Source organism: Balaenoptera ricei, chromosome 1 (genome assembly GCF_028023285.1).
Source record: "Balaenoptera ricei isolate mBalRic1 chromosome 1, mBalRic1.hap2, whole genome shotgun sequence".
Classification (NCBI taxonomy): Eukaryota; Metazoa; Chordata; class Mammalia; order Artiodactyla; family Balaenopteridae; genus Balaenoptera; species Balaenoptera ricei.
In genome coordinates this window covers 97,111,455-97,130,042 of record NC_082639.1, presented here as the reverse complement: position 1 = coordinate 97,130,042, position 18,588 = coordinate 97,111,455, and positions in this window count along the sequence as shown.

Genomic DNA, 18,588 nt, shown 5'->3' with positions numbered 1-18,588 from the left:
CATACTCCCCCAAACAGGCCACGCGGCCACTGCACCCTGATCTTGCCACCTACCTGCGCCGCTGACAGGAAGCAGGGTCCAGGTCCCTGCCACTCAGAATCTGCCTGACTCCCCCGCCTCTGCCTTCTACACCCTCTGAGGAGCCCCAAATTCCCCCAGGGCTTCAGGAGAAACACATCCTGACCTGGAAACCCTGCAGGTCCCTTCTGCTTTCTGCCCTGCCCACATCTTCCCTGAGGCAAAGAACGGTAAAGCTGGCTTTTCCTCTCCTGAAGAAAAGAGAAAGGAGAAAAATGAGAGGATTTTTTTAAAAAGTGATAAATCCGTACCTCAAAATATTATTCAGCCACACTAAAAGCCTATCCCACGCATCATGTGCTTAGTTAGTGTCAGGCACCATGCATTTACTCTTTTAAAAGGTCTCCATGTTACAGATGAGCAAACAGGAGCTTAGAAAGCTTAACTAATTTTCAATATCACTCAGCTAATAATAAACAGAGCTGGGATTGAAACTTGGGTCTGTTTGATTCTTGACAGTGCAGCCTTTCAGTTTGACCACGTGACCCTCCTAGCACCAAAATCCTGCAGTTCAGCGAAGATGACCACATCACATCCACACTCAACAAGCCTGGGGATGAAGAAGATAGGAGGGGTCCTAGGGTCTTTAATGCAGCTCAGCTGGGAGAGACCTCAGAAGGGCAGAAACCTGGAAGACACATCAGAAGACTGCCCTGCACATTTGTAAGTCCCTACCCTTCTCCCCTCCTGCCCCCAAAGTGATCCCTGTGAGTGATATACTTGCCGGTCCGCCAGCCATGGTCAGCAGAAATGTGGGGGGAGACCAGCACCCAGCCTCCAAACCCACAACTCTGTTTGTTCTGCATCAAGTGACCTGAGCCCTGGGAATGTCTGCCCAATGCCTCATGGAATTGCCAGGTCCTCTTGGGAGAAGGGTGGGGTTGGGGACCTTGCCCTGCACACACAGGAGAGCACGTTGTGAGTTTTGGGAAACAGCAACAGGGAAGCCCATTCCATGCTGAGCACAAGGGCAGCTGTGCTTTCAGAATGGGAGGGAGAAAGGGGAGGATGGGAGAGAGGGCAGGGTCAAGGCAATCCCCAGCTCCGATGCAGAACTCGGGGCCACCGGCAAACCACGTCTCTGGATCACTGGCTCATGCATCTTGAGATCATGTTTTGCTTTATAAATACAGTGTTAAGGAATCACTAAATAGTTGGGGTAGAGGACTTGGTCAAAAACTAATAGTATTGTATCGATGTCAATTTCCTGGCTTTGCTATTTGTACTGATTTTGATTTTAATATTTATAAGGAAATGTCCTTGATTTGGGGAGACATACTGAAGTAAAGGAGCATTGTGTCTGCAACTTACTTTCTAAGAGATCAGAAAATATATATATATATATGTATATATATACAGAGAGAGAGAATAAAGCAGATGTGGTCAGATATCAACATTTGGGATATCTGGGTGAAGGTCTCAGGAATTCTTTATATTTCTGATAATTTGGAATTATTTGTAAATAAAACGTTTTATAAGATTGAGATAATCTAAAGACCTCTCCAAATAAATTCCTCATTTATAAATTTGACATAACCAAAAGAATTGAAAGTAAAATCTCAGAAAGATATTTGTACACCCATGTTTGTAGCAGCAGCAACATCATTCACAATAACCAAAAGGTAGAAGCAACCTAAGGTTAGATGGATGAATGGGTAAACACAATGTGGTATATACATACAGTGGAAGATTATTCAGGCTTAAAAAGAAAGGAAATTCCTTACAATTTGGTGGCCATTAATTTAACTTTGGGCTTTTTGGTGTATGCTAATTTAGTCTGAGATTTCAAGAAGATACATAGACATTTCAGTCCTCATTAATTAAATGAGGACATTTTAAGAAGTTGAAAGAGAATTTGTTTTCAAGTTAAGAGTGTATTCTCTTTTAAAACCCATCTGATTATTAAATAGTTTCAATTTTATTTTTAAAAGCTGCGACTTGTTGAGTGGATGGTCCTGAAAGTACAAGTGAGATATCAATAGGTTGTGTATACAATAAAATGGTTTTATTTTCAGTTTTGCAGCACAAAACACTGATTAGTATAAGTAACAATCCACACCATTATTGGATTTTGTTTTTTGTTTTTTGCCTGATTCAGGTGTCCCTTGAGTGATATCCCTTAAATGTTCGGGGTTGGGAGTCAGAACCAGTTATCTGGCTTCTCTTGTCCATTGCTTAGGTTTGTTCTTGTTGTCAAAACTGCTCCCCGCCCCCCATCAATGGTGTGACACATGCTCATGCACATTATGTTAAAATGAGTACATCCTTGTATTTGAATTTTTGTTTTCAACATTGCCAATGTGTTATGGGAAATTAACACAAAATTAGAAAAAATAAAATTATTAAAAAGCAAAAAAAAAAAAAAAAAGGAAGGAAATTCTGACACATGCTACAATGTGGATGAAACTTGAAGACAATATGCCAAGTGAAATAAGTCAGTTTCAAAAGGACAAATGCTGTGTAATTCCACTTATATGGGTCACATAGAGTAGTCAGATTCATAAAGACCGTAAGCAGAATGGTGTTTGCCAGGATGTGGGAGGAGGAAGGAAATGGGGAGTTATTGTTTAATGGGTATAAATTTTTCAGTTTTGCAAGATGAAAAGAGTTCTGGAGATGGATAGTTGATGGCTGCACAACAATGTGAATGTACTTAATGCCACTGAACTGTACACTTAAAAATGGTTAAAATGCTAAATTTATGTTATGTGCATTTTACCACAATTTAAAAAATTAAAGTTCACTTGTAACTAAAAAGAAACACACAGGAGAGGAACCAAGATGGTGGAGTAGAAGGACGTGCTCTCACTCCCTCTTGTGAGAACACCAGAATCACAACTAGCTGCTGGACAATCATCAACAGGAAGACACTGGAACTCACCAAAAAAGATACCCCACATCCAAAGACAAAGGAGAAGCCACAATGAGATGGTAGGAGGGGCACAATCATAGTAAAATCAAATCCCATAACTGCTGGGTGGGTGACTCACAGACTGGAGAACACTTATACCACAGAAGTCCACCCACTGGAGTGAAGGTTCTGAGCCCCACGTCAGGCTTCCCAACCTGGGGGTCCAGCAAAGGGAGGAGGAATTCCTAGAGAATCAGACTTTGAGGGCTAGCGGGATTTGACTGCAGGACTCTGACAGGACTGGGGGAAACAGAGACTCCACTCTTGGAGGGCACACATGAAGTAGTATGCACATCGGGACCCAGGGGAAGGAGCAGTGACCCCAGGGGAGACTGAACCAGACCTACCTGCTAGTGTTGGAGGGTCTCCTGCAGAGGCAGGGGGTGGCTGTGGCTCACCGTGGGGACAAGGACACTGGCAGCAGAAGTTCTGGGAAGTACTCCTTGTTGTGAGCCCTCCCAGAGTCTGTCATCAGCCCCACCAAAGAGCCCAGGTAGGCTCCAGTGTTGGGTTACCACAGGCCAAACAACCAACAGAGAGGGAACCCAGCCCCACCCATCAGCAGTCAAGCGGATTAAAGTTTTACTGAGCTCTGCCTACGAGAGCAACAGTCAGCTCTACCCACCACCAGTCCCTCCCATCAGGAAACTTACACAAGCCTCTTAGATAGCCTCATCCACCAGAGAGCAGACAGCAGAAGCAAGAAGAACTAAAATCCTGCAGCCTGTGGAACAAAAACCACAATCACACAAAGATAGACAAGATGAAAAGGCAGACGGTTATGTACCAGATGAAGGAACAAGATAAAACCCCAGAAAAACAACTAAATGAAGTGGAGATAGGCAACCTTCCAGAAAAAGAATTCAGAATAATGATAGTGAAGATGATCCAGGACCTTGGAAAAAGAATGGAGGCAAAGACTGAGAAGATGCAAGAAAGGTTTAAAAAAGACCTAGAAGAATTAAAGAAAAAACAAACAGAGATGAACAATACAATAACTGAAACGAATACTACACTAGAAGAAATCAATAGCAGAATAACTGAGGCAGAAGAACGGATAAGTGACCTGGAAGACAGAAAGGTGGAATTCACTGCCACGGGACAGAATAAAGAAAAAAGAATGAAAAGAAATGAAGACAGCCTAAGAGACCTCTGGGACAACATTAAACGCAACAACATTCGCATTATAGGGGTCCCAGAAGGAGAAGAGAGAGAGAAAGGACCAGAGAAAATATTTGAAGAGATTATAGTTGAAAACTTCCCTAACATGGGAAAGGAAATAGCCACCCAAGTCCAGGAAGCACAGAGAGTCCCCTACAGGATAAACCCAAGGAGAAACACACCAAGACACATAGTAGTCAAATTGGCAAAAATTAAAGACAAAGAAAAATTATTGAAAGCAGCAAGGGAAAAATGACAAATAACATACAAGGGAACTCCCATAAGGTTAACAGCTGATTTCTCAGCAGAAACTCTGCAAGCCAGAAGGGAGTGGCATGATATACTTAAAGTGATGAAAGGGAAGAACCTACAACCAAGATTACTCTACCCGCCAAGGATCTCATTCAGATTCAATGGAGAAATCAAAAGCTTTATGGACAAGCAACAGCTAAGAGGATTCAGCACCACCAAACCAGCTCTACAACAAATGCTAAAGGAACTTCTCCAAGTGGGAAACACAAGAGAAGAAAGGGACCTACAAAAACAAACCCAAAACAATTAAGAAAATGGTCATAGGAACATACATATTGATAATTATCTTAAACGAGAATGTATTAAATGCTCCAACCAAAAGACACAGGCTTGCTGAATGGATACAAAAACAAGACCCATATATATGCTGTCTACAACAGACTCACTTCAGACCTAGGGACACATACAGACGGAAAGTGAGGGGATGGAAAAAGATATTCCATGCAAATGGAAATCAAAAGAAAGATGGAGTAACTATACTCATATCAGATAAAATAGACTTTAAAATAAAGAATGTTATGAGACAAGGAAGGACACTACATAATGATCAAGGGATCAATCCAAGAAGAAGATATAACAATTATAAATACATATGCACCCAACATAGGAGCACCTCAATACAAAAGGCAACTGCTAACAGCTATAAAAGAGGAAATCGACAGTAACACAATAATAGTGGGGGACTTTAACACCTCACTTACACAAATGGACAGATCATCCAAAATGAAAATAAATAAGGAAATAGAACCTTTAAATGACACAATAGACCAGATAGATTTAATTGATATTTATAGGACGTTCCACCCAAAAACAGCAGATTACACTTTCTTCTCAAGTTCACACGGAACATTCTCCAGGATAGATCACATCTTGGGTCACAAATCAAGCCTCAGTAAATTTAAGAAAATTTAAATCATATCAAGCATCTTTTCTGACCACAACGCTATGAGATTAGAAATGAATTACAGGGAAAAAAACGTGAAAAGTACAAACACATGGAGGCTAAACAATACGTTAATAAATAACCAAGAGATCACTGAAGAAATCAAAGAGGAAATCAAAAAATACCTACAGACAAATGACAATGAAAACACAAGGATCCAAAACCTATGGGATGCAGCAAAAGCAGTTCTAAGAGGGAAGTTTATAGCTATACAAGCCTACCTAAAGAAACAAGAAAAATCTCAAGTAAACAATCTAACCTTACACCTAAAGGAACTAGAGAAAGAAGAACAAACAAAACCCAAAGTTAGCAGGAGGAAAGAAATCATAAAGATCAGAGCGGAAATAAGTGAAATAGAAACAAAGAAAACAATAGCAAAGATCAATAAAACTAAAAGCTGGTTCTTTGAGAAGATAAACAAAATTGATAAGCCATTAGCCAGACTCATCAAGAAAAAGAGGGAGAGGACTCAAATCAATAAAATTAGAAATGAAAAAGGAGAAGTTACAACAGACACCACAGAAATACAAAGCATCCTAAGAGACTACTACAAGCAACTCCAACAAAATGGACAACCTGGAAAAACTGGACAAATTCTTAGAAAGGTATAACCTACCAAGACTGAACCAGGAAGAAACAGAAAATATGAACAGACCAATCACAAGTAATGAAATTGAAACTGTGATTAAAAGTCTTCCAAAAAACAAGAGTCCAGGACCAGATGGCTTCACAGGTGAATTCTATCAAACATTTAGAGAAGAGTTAACACCCATCCTTCTCAAACTCTTCCAAAAAATTTCAGAGGAAGGAACACTCCCAAACTCATTCTATGAGGCCACCATCATCCTGATACCAAAACCAGACAAAGATACTACAAAAAAAGAAAATTACAGACCAATATCACTGATGAATATAGATGCAAAAATCCTCAACAAAATACTAGCAAACAGAATCCAACAACACATTAAAAGGATCATACACCAGGATCAAGTGGGATTTATCCCAGGGATGCAAGGATTCTTCAATATATGCAAATCAATCAATGTGATACACCATATTAACAAATTGAAGAAGAAAAACCATATGATCATCTCAATAGATGCAGAAAAAGCTTTTGACAAAATTCAACACCCATTTATGATAAAAACTCTCCAGAAAGTGGGCATAGAGGGAACCTACCTCAACATAATAAAGGCCATATACAACAAACCCACAGCAAACATCATTCTTAACGGTGAAAAACTGAAAGCATTTCCTCTAAGATCAGGAACGAGACAAGGATATCCACTCTCACCACTATTATTCAACTTAGTTTTGGAAGTCCTAGCCATGGCAATCAGAGAAGAAAAAGAAATAAAAGGAATACAAATTGGAAAAGAAGAAGTAAAACTGTCACTGTTTGCAGATGACATGATACTATACATAGAGAATCCTAAAGATGTCACCAGATAACTACTAGAGCTAATCAATGAATTTGGTAAAGTTGCAGGCTACAAAATTAATGCACAGAAATCTCTTGCATTCCTATACACTAATGATGAAAAATCTGAAAGAGAAATTATGGAAACACTCCCATTTACCATCGCAACAAAAAGAATAAAATACCTAGGAATAAACCTACCTAGGGAGAAAAAAGACCTGTATGCAGAAAACTATAAGACACTGATGAAAGAAATTAAAGATGATACCAACAGATGGAGAGATATACCATGTTCTTGGATTGGAAGAATCAATATTGTGAAAATGACTATACTACCCAAAGCAATCTACAGATTCAACGCAATCCCTATCAAATTACCAATGGCATTTTTTATGGAACTAGAACAAATCATCTTAAAATTTGTATGGAGACACAAAAGACCCCGAATAGCCAAAGCAGTCTTGAGGGGAAAAAACGGAGCTGGAGGAATCAGGCTCCCTGACTTCAGACTATACTACAAAGTTACAGTAATCAAGACAATATGGTACTGGCACAAAAACAGAAACATAGATCAATAGAACAAGATAGAAAGCCCAGAGATAAACCCACATACCTATGGTCAACTAATCTATGACAAAGGAGGCAAAGATATACAATGGAGAAAAGACAGTCTCTTCAATAAGTGGTGCTGGGAAAACTGGACAGCTACATGCAAAAGAATGAAATTAGAATACTCCCTAATACCATACACAAAAATAAACTCAAAATGGATTCGAGACCTAAATGTCAGACCGAACACTATAAAACTCTTAGAGGGAAACATAGGAAGAACACTCTTTGACATAAATCACAGCAAGATCTTTTTTGATCCACCTCCTAGAGTAATGGAAATAAAAACAAAAATAAACAAATGTGACTTAATGAAACTTCAAAGCTTTTGCACAGCAAAGGAAACCATAAACAAGATGAAAAGACAACCCTCAGAATGGGAGAAAATATTTGTAAACGAATCAATGGACAAAGGATTAATCTCCAAAATATATAAACAGCTCATTCAGCTCAATATCAAAAAAACAAACACCCCAATCCAAAAATGGGCAGAAGACCTAAATAGACATTTCTCCAAAGAAGATATACAGATTGCCAACAAACACATGAAAGGATGCTCAACATCATTAATCATTAGAGGAATGCAAATCAAAACTACAATGAGGTATCACCTCACACTGGTCAGAGTGGCCATCATCAAAAAATCTACAAACAATAAATGCTGGAGAGGGTGTGGAGAAAAGGGAACCCTCTTGCACTGTTGGTGGGAATGTAAATTGATACAGCCACTATGGAGAACAGTATGGAGGTTCCTTAAAAAACTAAAAATAGAACTACCATATGACCCAGCAATCCTACTACTGGGCATATACCCTGAGAAAACCATCATTCAAAAAGAGTCATGTACCACAATGTTCATTGCAGCTTTATTTACAGTAGCCAGGACATGGAAGCAACCTAAGTGTCCATCAACAGATGAATGGATAAAGAAGATGTGGCACATATATACAATGGAATATTACTCAGCCATAAAAAGAAACGAAACTGAGTTATTTGTAGTGAGGTGGATGGACCTAGAGTCTGTCATACAGAGTGAAGTAAGTCAGAAAGAGAAAAACAAATACCATACGCTAACACATATATATGGAATCTAAAACAAATACTGTATGCTAATGCATATATATGGAATCTTTTTTTTTTTTTAAATGGTTCTGAAGAACCTAGGGGCAGGATAGGAATAAAGACGCAGAAGTAGAGAATGGACTTGAGGACACAGGGAGGGGGAAGGGTAAGCTGGGATGAAGTGAGAGAGTGGCATGGACATATATACACTGCCAAATGTAAAACAGATAGCTAGCGGGAAGTACCCACATAGCACAGGGAGATCAGCTTGGTGCTTTGTGACCACCTAGAGGGGTGGGATAGGGAAGATGGGAGGGAGGGAGATGCAAGAGGGAAGAGATATGGGAACATATATATATGTATAACTGATTCACTTTGTTATACAGCAGAAACTAACACACCGTTGTAAAGCAATTATATTCCAATAAAGATGTTAAAAAATAAATAAATAAAAAATAAACCACTACAGACAGCTGGCTACCACTCCCACCAGTTAGTGCCACTGTGGGAACCCAATGGGATGTCACAGATTTCCCATTTTCTAAGAGATACAGGAAATGCAGCTTTGGGGGGAAATATACCAACTTTTAAATACAGGTGACCATTTATTTTCTACACTGTGCAGACAAAATAAGACAGGTCTGCAGGCAACCGCCAGTGTCGGTCTCCACGATGAGCCACTTCACTCACGGGCAGAGCCCAAACTCAAGAAAAGTCTCTGACTCCTGGGCCATGATGGAACCAACCAGTGGTTTCTCCAGCCCGGACCAGCCCAGAACTGGAGCAGGAGGCACAGAGGAGAAAGGATGGGCTGAGCGAAGGGAGTGCAGGATGCCCAAACCTGACAGAGTCCGCCTGAAGAGGCAGGTCTACAGAGAATCTGACTTCAGAGCTCACTTTTTTTCTTCGTCAGTCAGATCTTTGCCTGAAGCTACACACGAAGATTTCTGGCAACCCCTCGTCAATGGGAGGACTGCACAACATCCGGCCACACTAAATAAAGAGGATCTTTTCCTCTGAGATGAATGTGTGTTAAAAATATCAAGTATTAATCATTGACAACATTAATTTATAATAATGCTTGTCTCCCTTTCAGCTTCCAAGTCGACACCTGGCGTGACTGCTTTGAAACTGACACCCGTTCCATGGTGGGAATTATAAATAGCCCGAGTTAAAATTTTCACCTTGACCTGAATAGACTGACTCCATGTGATGGTTTATGGAATGAAGGGACTACATTGGGCACTAAAGTCCTGGGTGGGTCTATTTGAGGTGGTGTTTAAAACGTTAAAAAAAAAAAAAAAAAGAAGAAGACAGACAGCTATGGTGGACTGAGAGGGAGGGTCCTAGAGTAGCTCTGACCTGCTTCCTCCCTGTGGGAGGTCAGCCTCCCTCCCACCTGGCCCATTTCATGATGGGTCAGAGGAGGGAGGGGACATAGGCTGTTTCATCCCATCTTGACTAAGTTCACAGTCCAGTTTCTATACTTGCTCTTGGAGACTGATCGGTGCAGACACCATCCTTTATTGAAGGGGCACAAAACCCACTTTATATAAACAGAAGGAAAATCCCTCTATCGGCCTACAGAGCACTGTCAGTGTCCGAGCTCACTGTGCCCGAGGTTTGCACCATCTCATTCCGGGTCCACAAAAACCCTGCGAGGGAAGTCCCAGTGGGAAACCCATTTCACAGAGGAGGAAACTGAGGTTAAAAAAGCTGCTTCCCTGAGGTCCTCCAGGTAGCAAGTGGTGGGCAGAGTCAGGATCAGACCAAGAAGAGGGAGTCGCTGGGGTCTCCTTGCTTGATCCCTTTCCATTGTTTTTCAAGCTGCTAAAACCCCAGCTTCCCAGGCCCCCCTTTCCAGGAATTTGGATCCAGCAGCTCTGGGACGGAGCACAGGACTCTGGGTACCTAACGAGCACCCTCAAGTGATGTCCACCACCAAGGAGGGTTGGGCAGCATTGCTGTGGGGTCCACCTCATGACAACCCGCTGAGGCGGCAGAAGTCACTGTCCCCAAGTGACAGAGGTGCAAACAGACTCTGAGAACCCTGACCCCTCAGGGAGCTGAGTTGAGAATCTGAACCTTTAGTCCCAATGCCACCAGGAGGGACTGGACCACCAGACAGAAGGGGAGCGGGGGAACAGACAGAGCACCCCCGTGGAGGGGAGAAGGCAGGTAGGAGGTGGGGAAAGCAGCGTCTGGGAAGGAGGGTGAGAGATGCTGGGGGCAGCGTATGGCCCCATTTCTGATTGTCCCCAGCTCCCCAGGAGCTCAGGGCATCCCTGGGGCAACCAGCGAAGGCCTTCCTGGCCCACAGACTGCAATCCCCATGGGTCTCCCTTGGTCCAGGGCTCCTAGGAGGGTGCAGGCTGTCCGGGGGTGTGGTGGCCACAGGAGGCCTATCCCATGATCAGAGGTGCCCACAGGCCCTAAGGAAAGGAAGGACCAAATACCCCGAGAGCAGACTACTGATAGACCACCACTAAGTGCCCTCACAGCTGCCCGTTGCCAGTTAAGGCCCTGGGGCCATCTTGTCCACCGGAGGCTCTTCAGGGAGCCCAGCTGGCACTCAGTGCCCTGCTGGGGCCAAATCCTCCCAAGAGCGTAGTCTCCCCATCCCCTCCCCCCTGAGACAATCCTCCCTCTGCCTGTCCCCATGAGGCCTCCCCTGGGCCTCTTCTCTGTGTCCCTCCCTGGAGGCTAGTGAGGCCAGATAAGGCTCTCAGATGTGTGATTCCCCTCCCCTCACCTGGGAGTGAGCTGTGGGCCACCTCTGCCCCCGGGGCTCCTTATGGAGATTCCCGTCCCCAGCAGGCTTCTGGGGCAGGACAACCCCAAGCAGAGGGGCCTGGACCTTATTTTCTGCTGCCCTGATTCCCCAACACCTCCAGCTGACACCGAGCATCCGTTCGGCGGCTCAGATGCGGGTCTCTTGCAGCTGGGCCCCAGGTGGGGGCCTGGGAGCATATGTGGGACACGTGTTTGCCTCCTAGCTGGGGCCTCGGGGCACCCAGTACTGCCGCCTTCACCTGCAGGTCTTCCTAGCATCCAGGTGGGGCCCCAGCAGTCCGCCTTCAAGTGATCGAAAATTATAGCCTCTTGGGGGGCCCCCTCTCTTTGTGTTCCTCTTCCCCCTTTGCCACTTGGGTGCTTAAGGTTTTCCCAGGGACAGTCGCACCCACTTTGAAATCTAATTCCGGATGGACACAGACCCAGGCCCAGCCTCTACCCCCTTCTCCCAGGCTTCTCTCCTGTCTTGCCCATCCTTGTTTTAATATAAAGGCCACACTCTAGATTGACTGGAGCTTTTCCTAATGGAAAGTAGTCTCTCGGTCCCTTGGGGGAAAAGTAGAATTTTCTTTATATGTTTAATTTATTTCCTCCAAAGGTTGGGGTGACAGACAGGGTAGGGCAATGTTTCAAGGGGGGGTGGAGGTGCAGGGACCACCTGCATCAGTCACAGCTGGAGGGGGCTTGTTAAAGGCTCCACTGAATCTGGGTCTCTGGAGGTAACCCAGGAACCAGCATTTAACATCATCCTTTGGGCTTCTATGTACACTGAGGTTTGGAAACTGCAGGTCTACGGGGTGAATGACATTTCCTAATACTGGGGCCACCAGCCACCGAGATGCCTATCTCAGGGGACACACATGCTTTGGCAGGTTTAATTTGAACACAATCTGAGAAGAGCCAGAATAAAATTCAGAGCCCACTCTCCTTATGCTTTTTCTAGGAAAAAAAAAATTGAATAACGCAGTATTAAGATCATAGCCCATATTGAGCAAACATTCCATTGTACTTGGAGACAGTGACTCATGTGTATAAGCAGGGTATGAAGAAGCTCTTAGATAAGATTTGTGTATCTATGTTCCCAAATGGAGTGTTATTGAGCTTTTCCCACAAAAGCCTGTGCTTTTATTTAAAAAAATTTTTTTATATTTATTTATTTATTTTGGCTGCACCAGGTCTTAGTTGCATCACGGGGGTTCTTCGTTGTGGCACGCGGAATCTTTTTTAGTTGCGGCATGCAAACTCTGAGTTGCGGCATGCAAGCTCTGATTTGCAACATGCATGCGGGATCTAGTTCCCCGACCAGGATCGAACCTGGGCCCCTTGCACTGGGAGCACAGGGTCTTACCCACTGGACCACCAGGGAAGTCCCAAACCTGTGCCTTTAAACAACATAATAATAATGGAGCGTGATCCGGACAAACCGGGATTGCTTCCTACTGTGTTCGAATTCTGGGGAAGTGAAACGCATCCAAGAGCAGGTTTCTGTTTCTTCCTGGCAGTTTTATGAGTTTACCTCACTGAGGAGATGCCCCAGGTAACACTGGCTTAGTGTGTCAGGCAGAGAGATTCCAGTACTGACTGTCTGAGACGTCTTCATAAATAAACAAAAAAATGTATAAAACATTCCCACAATGCTTCCAAGGGCCAGGGCTATCCTAAGCACTTTGCGTGCACTAACATTTAATCCTCACAGCAACCCTAAGAGGTAGGTACTATGGTTACCTAACCAAACTTGGGTCCCCTTGCCTGTGCTCAGTAAAGCCAGTCTACCGACACCAGGTTGTGGTGAAGGAAAAGTGCAGTGTTTATTGCAGGGAGTCCGGGCAGTTAAGACTCAAACGATGCAGACTCCCCAATGGCTTTCAGGGAAAGGTTTTTAAAGACAGAGTGAGGAGGGGGTTGTGGGGTGTGTGATCAGCTCATGGACATTCTTCTGATTGGTTGGTGGTGAGGTAATCGGGGGTCAGCGTCATCAGCCTTCTGGTTCCAACCGGTCTGGGGTCTACGTGCTTGTGGGCAGCACACAGTTAACTTCTCCCACCTGCTGGGGGTTTCAGGATCTGCAGAACAGCTCAGGGGACATGGCTCAGGATATTACCTCCAGCCCTTGACTTTGTTTAATGGCTAAACTATTATTATTTTGTCTTGCTTGACTGTTTTCCTTTCTGCATTTTCTCACTTCTCTGATTACGTTTATTCTTTGGAACTCAGGCAAGGCCTAGGAGGCTAAAGTTTTTCTACAAACAAGAGGCAGGCGGAGGACATGGGGAGATTTGTCCCGGGAAGGCCCCATAGGGTGCAGCTCAGTTACACTATTATTAGTATTGGCATTTTACAGACAGGGAAACTGAGGCAGAGAAGCTTAGTAAATTGCCCACAGTCCCTATCTAATTAGCAGCCTGACCAGGGTCCAAAGTCGCACAGTCTTGTGCTGTTAAGCACTGTGTCACCCCAGTAGCGAGGTAACTTTGCTGCTAATTCCGTGAGATTCGCCAACAGAGCAAAATGCAAAATGACAAGAAAATGTCAAGCTGCCATTTGACAGATTTGTTTACTTGGTCCTCGGGACTTAGTTTCGTGACAGAATCTCACAGGCTCCTCTATGCCTTGTCTCTTGTCAGAACTGTGCCCACGGCTTCTTACTCATCAGCGTTTCTCTCTGCTTAGGCCCAGTTCATCCTCCTCACTAATCTTCAGCCCCCAAATAGAGGCCCTTCTATCCTCACTAGGTCGGGAGCTTTTTCCTGCCCAGGATGAGGCGAGGCCCTCGGGGGGCTCTGATCCCTTTTAAGAACCACACCTATGTTTTTCCTCCAAGTTGCACTAATATTTAAATGAAACGAAAATCCCTATGATCCATGGGCAGCAGAGCCTTCCAAGTAGGGGGCTGAGACAAGAAAGAACCTTCTGGGTGGAGGACCTCCTGTGGCCTGGGCCCAGTGGTCCTCCTGAGGCCCACACACTGTTCTCTGAGGCTCATGGCTGGCTGCAGGCTCCCATGGGGCCCTTTCTCTATAAACTTTGAGTGGAAGTCTTCAGTGGCAGCTTGCAGAGGTCGAGAGGGGCCTCAGGGGGCCGAGGGGGAAGCCGAGTCTTTGCCCACCTAAAACTTGTTCCCCGCAGTGACTCTATGGCTTTGAGCTTCTGAGGCTAGGGATGGCCCCCGACCAGGGTTGGAATAAGGAGTGGGTCATATTTCACCCTTATTCCTACCCAGGATCAGCTGTCCAGAGCCTCTGTCCTCTGGCCGTGCAGCTGCCCCAGCCCGGGCCTCCACCATTCAACCCTGAGGACACAAACAGGACTTAGACACTGCCCTTCCTTCTCCCGCGGTGGAGGCTGACCTAGACGTGGATGCTTTCTAAGAGCAAGTGCCAATTCGCTGTCTGCAGCGTGTCCTTCGTGTTGGTGGATGCGGTGGGGGTGGGGGATGCATGTGAGTTGACCTGAAGGATGCGTGGAAGTCACCAGACATCAGAGGAAAGCAGAGCACTCCCCACAGAGGGAGCAGCCTGGGCAAAGACACACATGGCATCCTCCACAAACTGAGACAGTCCTGAGGCCGGGAAGCCTGGTGGGGAGGGTGGGAGAGACAGGGAGAGGGTGGCAGGGCCGGACCACGAGGGGCTTTTCGCTCCCTGACAAGACCGGGCTTTCTGCTTTGTTGCTGAGAAGCCATTGGGGGAATTTTTCATGGGGAAAGAACCAGGCAAATGCGCTGCCTAGAAGGACAACTGGTGGACACGCAGGGGTAGATTTTAAGGGGAAACTGGAGGCAGAGAGAATAGGTGGAAGCAGTTGCCCCAGACCACACCAGGCAGGAGGAGGGCTCAGACACAGCCACGGCTGAAGGGAGGAGGGGCAGGGTCGAGAGACGTTTAAGAGGTAATAGAGGGCTTCCCTGGTGGTGCAGTGGTTGAGAATCTGCCTGCCAATGCAGGGGACACGGGTTCGAGCCCTGGTCTGGGAAGATCCCACATGCCGCGGAGCAACTGGGCCCGTGAGCCACAACTACTGAGCCTACGCGTCTGGAGCCTGTGCTCCGCAACAAGAGAGGCCGCGATAGTGAGAGGCCTGCGCACCGCGATGAAGAGTGGTCCCCACTTGCCACAACTAGAGAAAGCCCTCGCACAGAAACGAAGACCCAACACAGCCAAAAATAAATAAATAAATAAATTTTAAAAATGATTACGAAAAAAAAAAAGAAGAGGTAATAGAATTTGGTGGCCAGTTGACAAGGAGCTCAGGAAGAAGGGACAGTAGGAGACAGAAAAGTCTAGACTGCTCTTGAGCTTCAGACTTGATACTAGGGGGCAGTGGAAGCACGAACCATCATGACCAGCAGAGAAAACGAAGATTTGGGGAGAGAGGCAGCTCTTCCCGTGCCGTGCCCTGGTGCACACAGACAGGCCAGGGGGGCATCCAGTCATCTTCCTCTGACCCCCATCCACCTCCACTTTCCTAATCCTGGAGAAACCGTGAGAGGAGATGTCTTACAGGAAGATGACAGAGGCTTCCAGGAAAGAAGTTTGTAAGGTGGGACCAGACCCAAAGGGGCAATTAAGCATTTATCCTGCGCTCCTTAGGGTGGAAGCCCTCTTTACAGAGGTGGAAACATTGTCCCTCTAAACCTCTGATTGAATCTAACACTTGGAATGTCTGGGGAGTGGTCCCCATCTGCTTTGAGAGGTTTCATCGTTCTGATGTTTCCATCTTTCCCACCTCAGCTCTTCTATGCCATCCCCACTTTAGCCACTAGATGGTGCCAGACTCCACCAGTTGGGAAGGAAGGGTTGCAGCAAATAAGGGGAGGTCAGGCTGTCACTAAAGGCACCCACATCTTGAAGGGCTGCCCATTTATTTCACCTAATTCTAACTCTTAACTCGTCTAGAATATATTCTTATTATGGATATATTATTCTTATAATTTGATTCTTTTTATAACTATGTTTATGAAGAATATATCCCTGAATATAAAGAATTCTCACAAATATACTTTTCTTAACCTCCCCAGCCTCCCGTGTGTTCTCTCCAGTCTTCAGGAAAAAAGCAGGGAACTGGAGCAGAGACCAGTTATCCACTCCTTGAAATTCTGGTATAGAAAGTGAGAATCGGTCCAGTTAGTGTAAAGGGAAGGGTCGGCCCATCCATGGGTCTGCAGATCTGCCAGCTCCCTGTGGGGATGGAGAGGGGGGCCCCTTGTGCCTGCAGCCACCCGGCCTCTCGGCTCCCTGCACTGAAGCCTGCAGCGATGCCCCACTCAGGCTGGCTCTGCTTGCAGAGGGTGGCAGGACTAGGAAAGGCCTCACCCATAGCATGACCTGGCAGCAGCCAGCGGTTCCTGGAGATCCAAAGGACAGGATGGGCAAACTGGATTCGGACGTGGAAGGGAACTCTGTAGCCAGTACCTGAGCCTGGAAGTCAGGGGCAAGGAGACTCACAGGCTGGAAGAAGGGGACAGGTCCGCAGAGCAGGAGCCAGTATCTGTCAACAGAGCCAAATTGAAGAACACGCCCTGTGTGGGGCACAGGCCCGGCCTGGGTGGGTCCTGCAGTAAAGCCTGTCCTGAGTACACCCTGGGCAGACCTATGACAAGGTCAAGGGCAAGTAAGGGAAGCCAGGAGCCCCTGGACCTCAGAAACCAGTTTTCTCAGAGGCTTCTGAGAAACACAAGGATACAACGTGTTTTCATCTTTTTTTTTTTTTTTAACTTCTTTACTGGAGTATAATTGCTTTACAATGGTGTGTTAGTTTCTGCTTTATAACAAAGTGAATCAGTTATACATATACATATGTTGCCATATCTCTTCCCTCTTGCATCTCCCTCCCTCCCACCCTCCCTATCCCACCCCTCTAGGTGGTCAGAAAGCACCAAGCTGATCTCCCTGTGCTATGCGGCTGCTTCCCACTAGCTATCTGTTTTACGTTTGGTAGTGTATATATGTCCATGCCACTCTCTCACTTTGTCACAGCTTACCCTTCCCCCTCCTCATATCCTCAAGTCCATTCTCTAGTAGGTCTGTGTCTTTATTCCCGTCTTGCCCCTAGGTTCTTCATGACCTTTTTTTTTTTTTCTTAGATTCCATATATATGTGTTAGCATACGGTATTTGTTTTTCTCTTTCTGACTTACTTCACTCTGTATGACAGACTCTAGGTCCATCCACCTCACTACAAATAACTCAATTTTGTTTCTTTTTATGGCTGAGTAATATTCCATTGTATATATGTGTCACATCTTCTTTATCCATTCATCTGTCGATGGACACTTAGGTTGCTTCCATGTCCTGGCTATTGTAAATAGAGCTGCAATGAACATTGGGGTACATGACTCTTTTTGAATTATGGTTTTCTCAGGGTATATGCCCAGTAGTGGGATTGCTGGGTGGTATGGTAGTTCTATTTTTAGTTTTTTAAGGAACCTCCATACTGTTCTCCATAGTGGCTGTATCAATTTACATTCCCACCAACAGTTCAAGAGGGTTCCCTTTTCTCCACACCCTCTCTAGCATCTACTGTTTGTAGATTTTTTGATGATGGTCATTCTGACTGGTGTGAGGTGATACCTCATTGTAGTTTTGATTTGCATTTCTCTAATGATTAATGTTGTTGAGCATTCTTTCATGTGTTTGTTGGAAATCTGTATATCTTCTTTGGAGAAATGTCTATTTAGGTCTTCTGCCCATTTTTGGATTGGACTGTTTGTTTTTTTTGATATTGAGCTGCATGAGCTGCCTGTAAATTTTGGAGATTAATCCTTTGTCAGTTGCTTCATTTGCAAATATTTTCTCCCATTCTGAGGGTTGTCTTTTCATCTTGTTTATGGTTTCCTTTGCTGTGAAAAAGTTTTTAAGTTTCATTAGGTCCCATTTGTTTATTTTTGTTTTTATTTCCATTTCTCTAGGAGGTGGGTCAAAAAGGATCTTGCTGTGATTTATGTCACAGAGTGTTCTGCCTATGTTTTCCTCTAGGAGTTTTATAGTGTCTGGCCTTACATTTAGGTCTTTAATCCATTTTGAGTTTATTTTTGTGTATGGTGTTAGGGAGTGTTCTAATTTCATACTTTTACATGTAACTGTCCAGTTTTCCCAGCACCACTTATTGAAGAGGCTGTCTTTTCTCCACTGTACATGCTTGCCTCCTTCATCAAAGATAAGGTGACCATATGTGCATGGGTTTATCTCTGGGCTTTCTATCCTGTTCCATTGATCTATATTTCTGTTTTTGTGCCAGTATGATACTGTCTTGATTACTGTAGCTTTGTAGTATAGTCTGAAGTCAGGGAGTCTGATTCCTC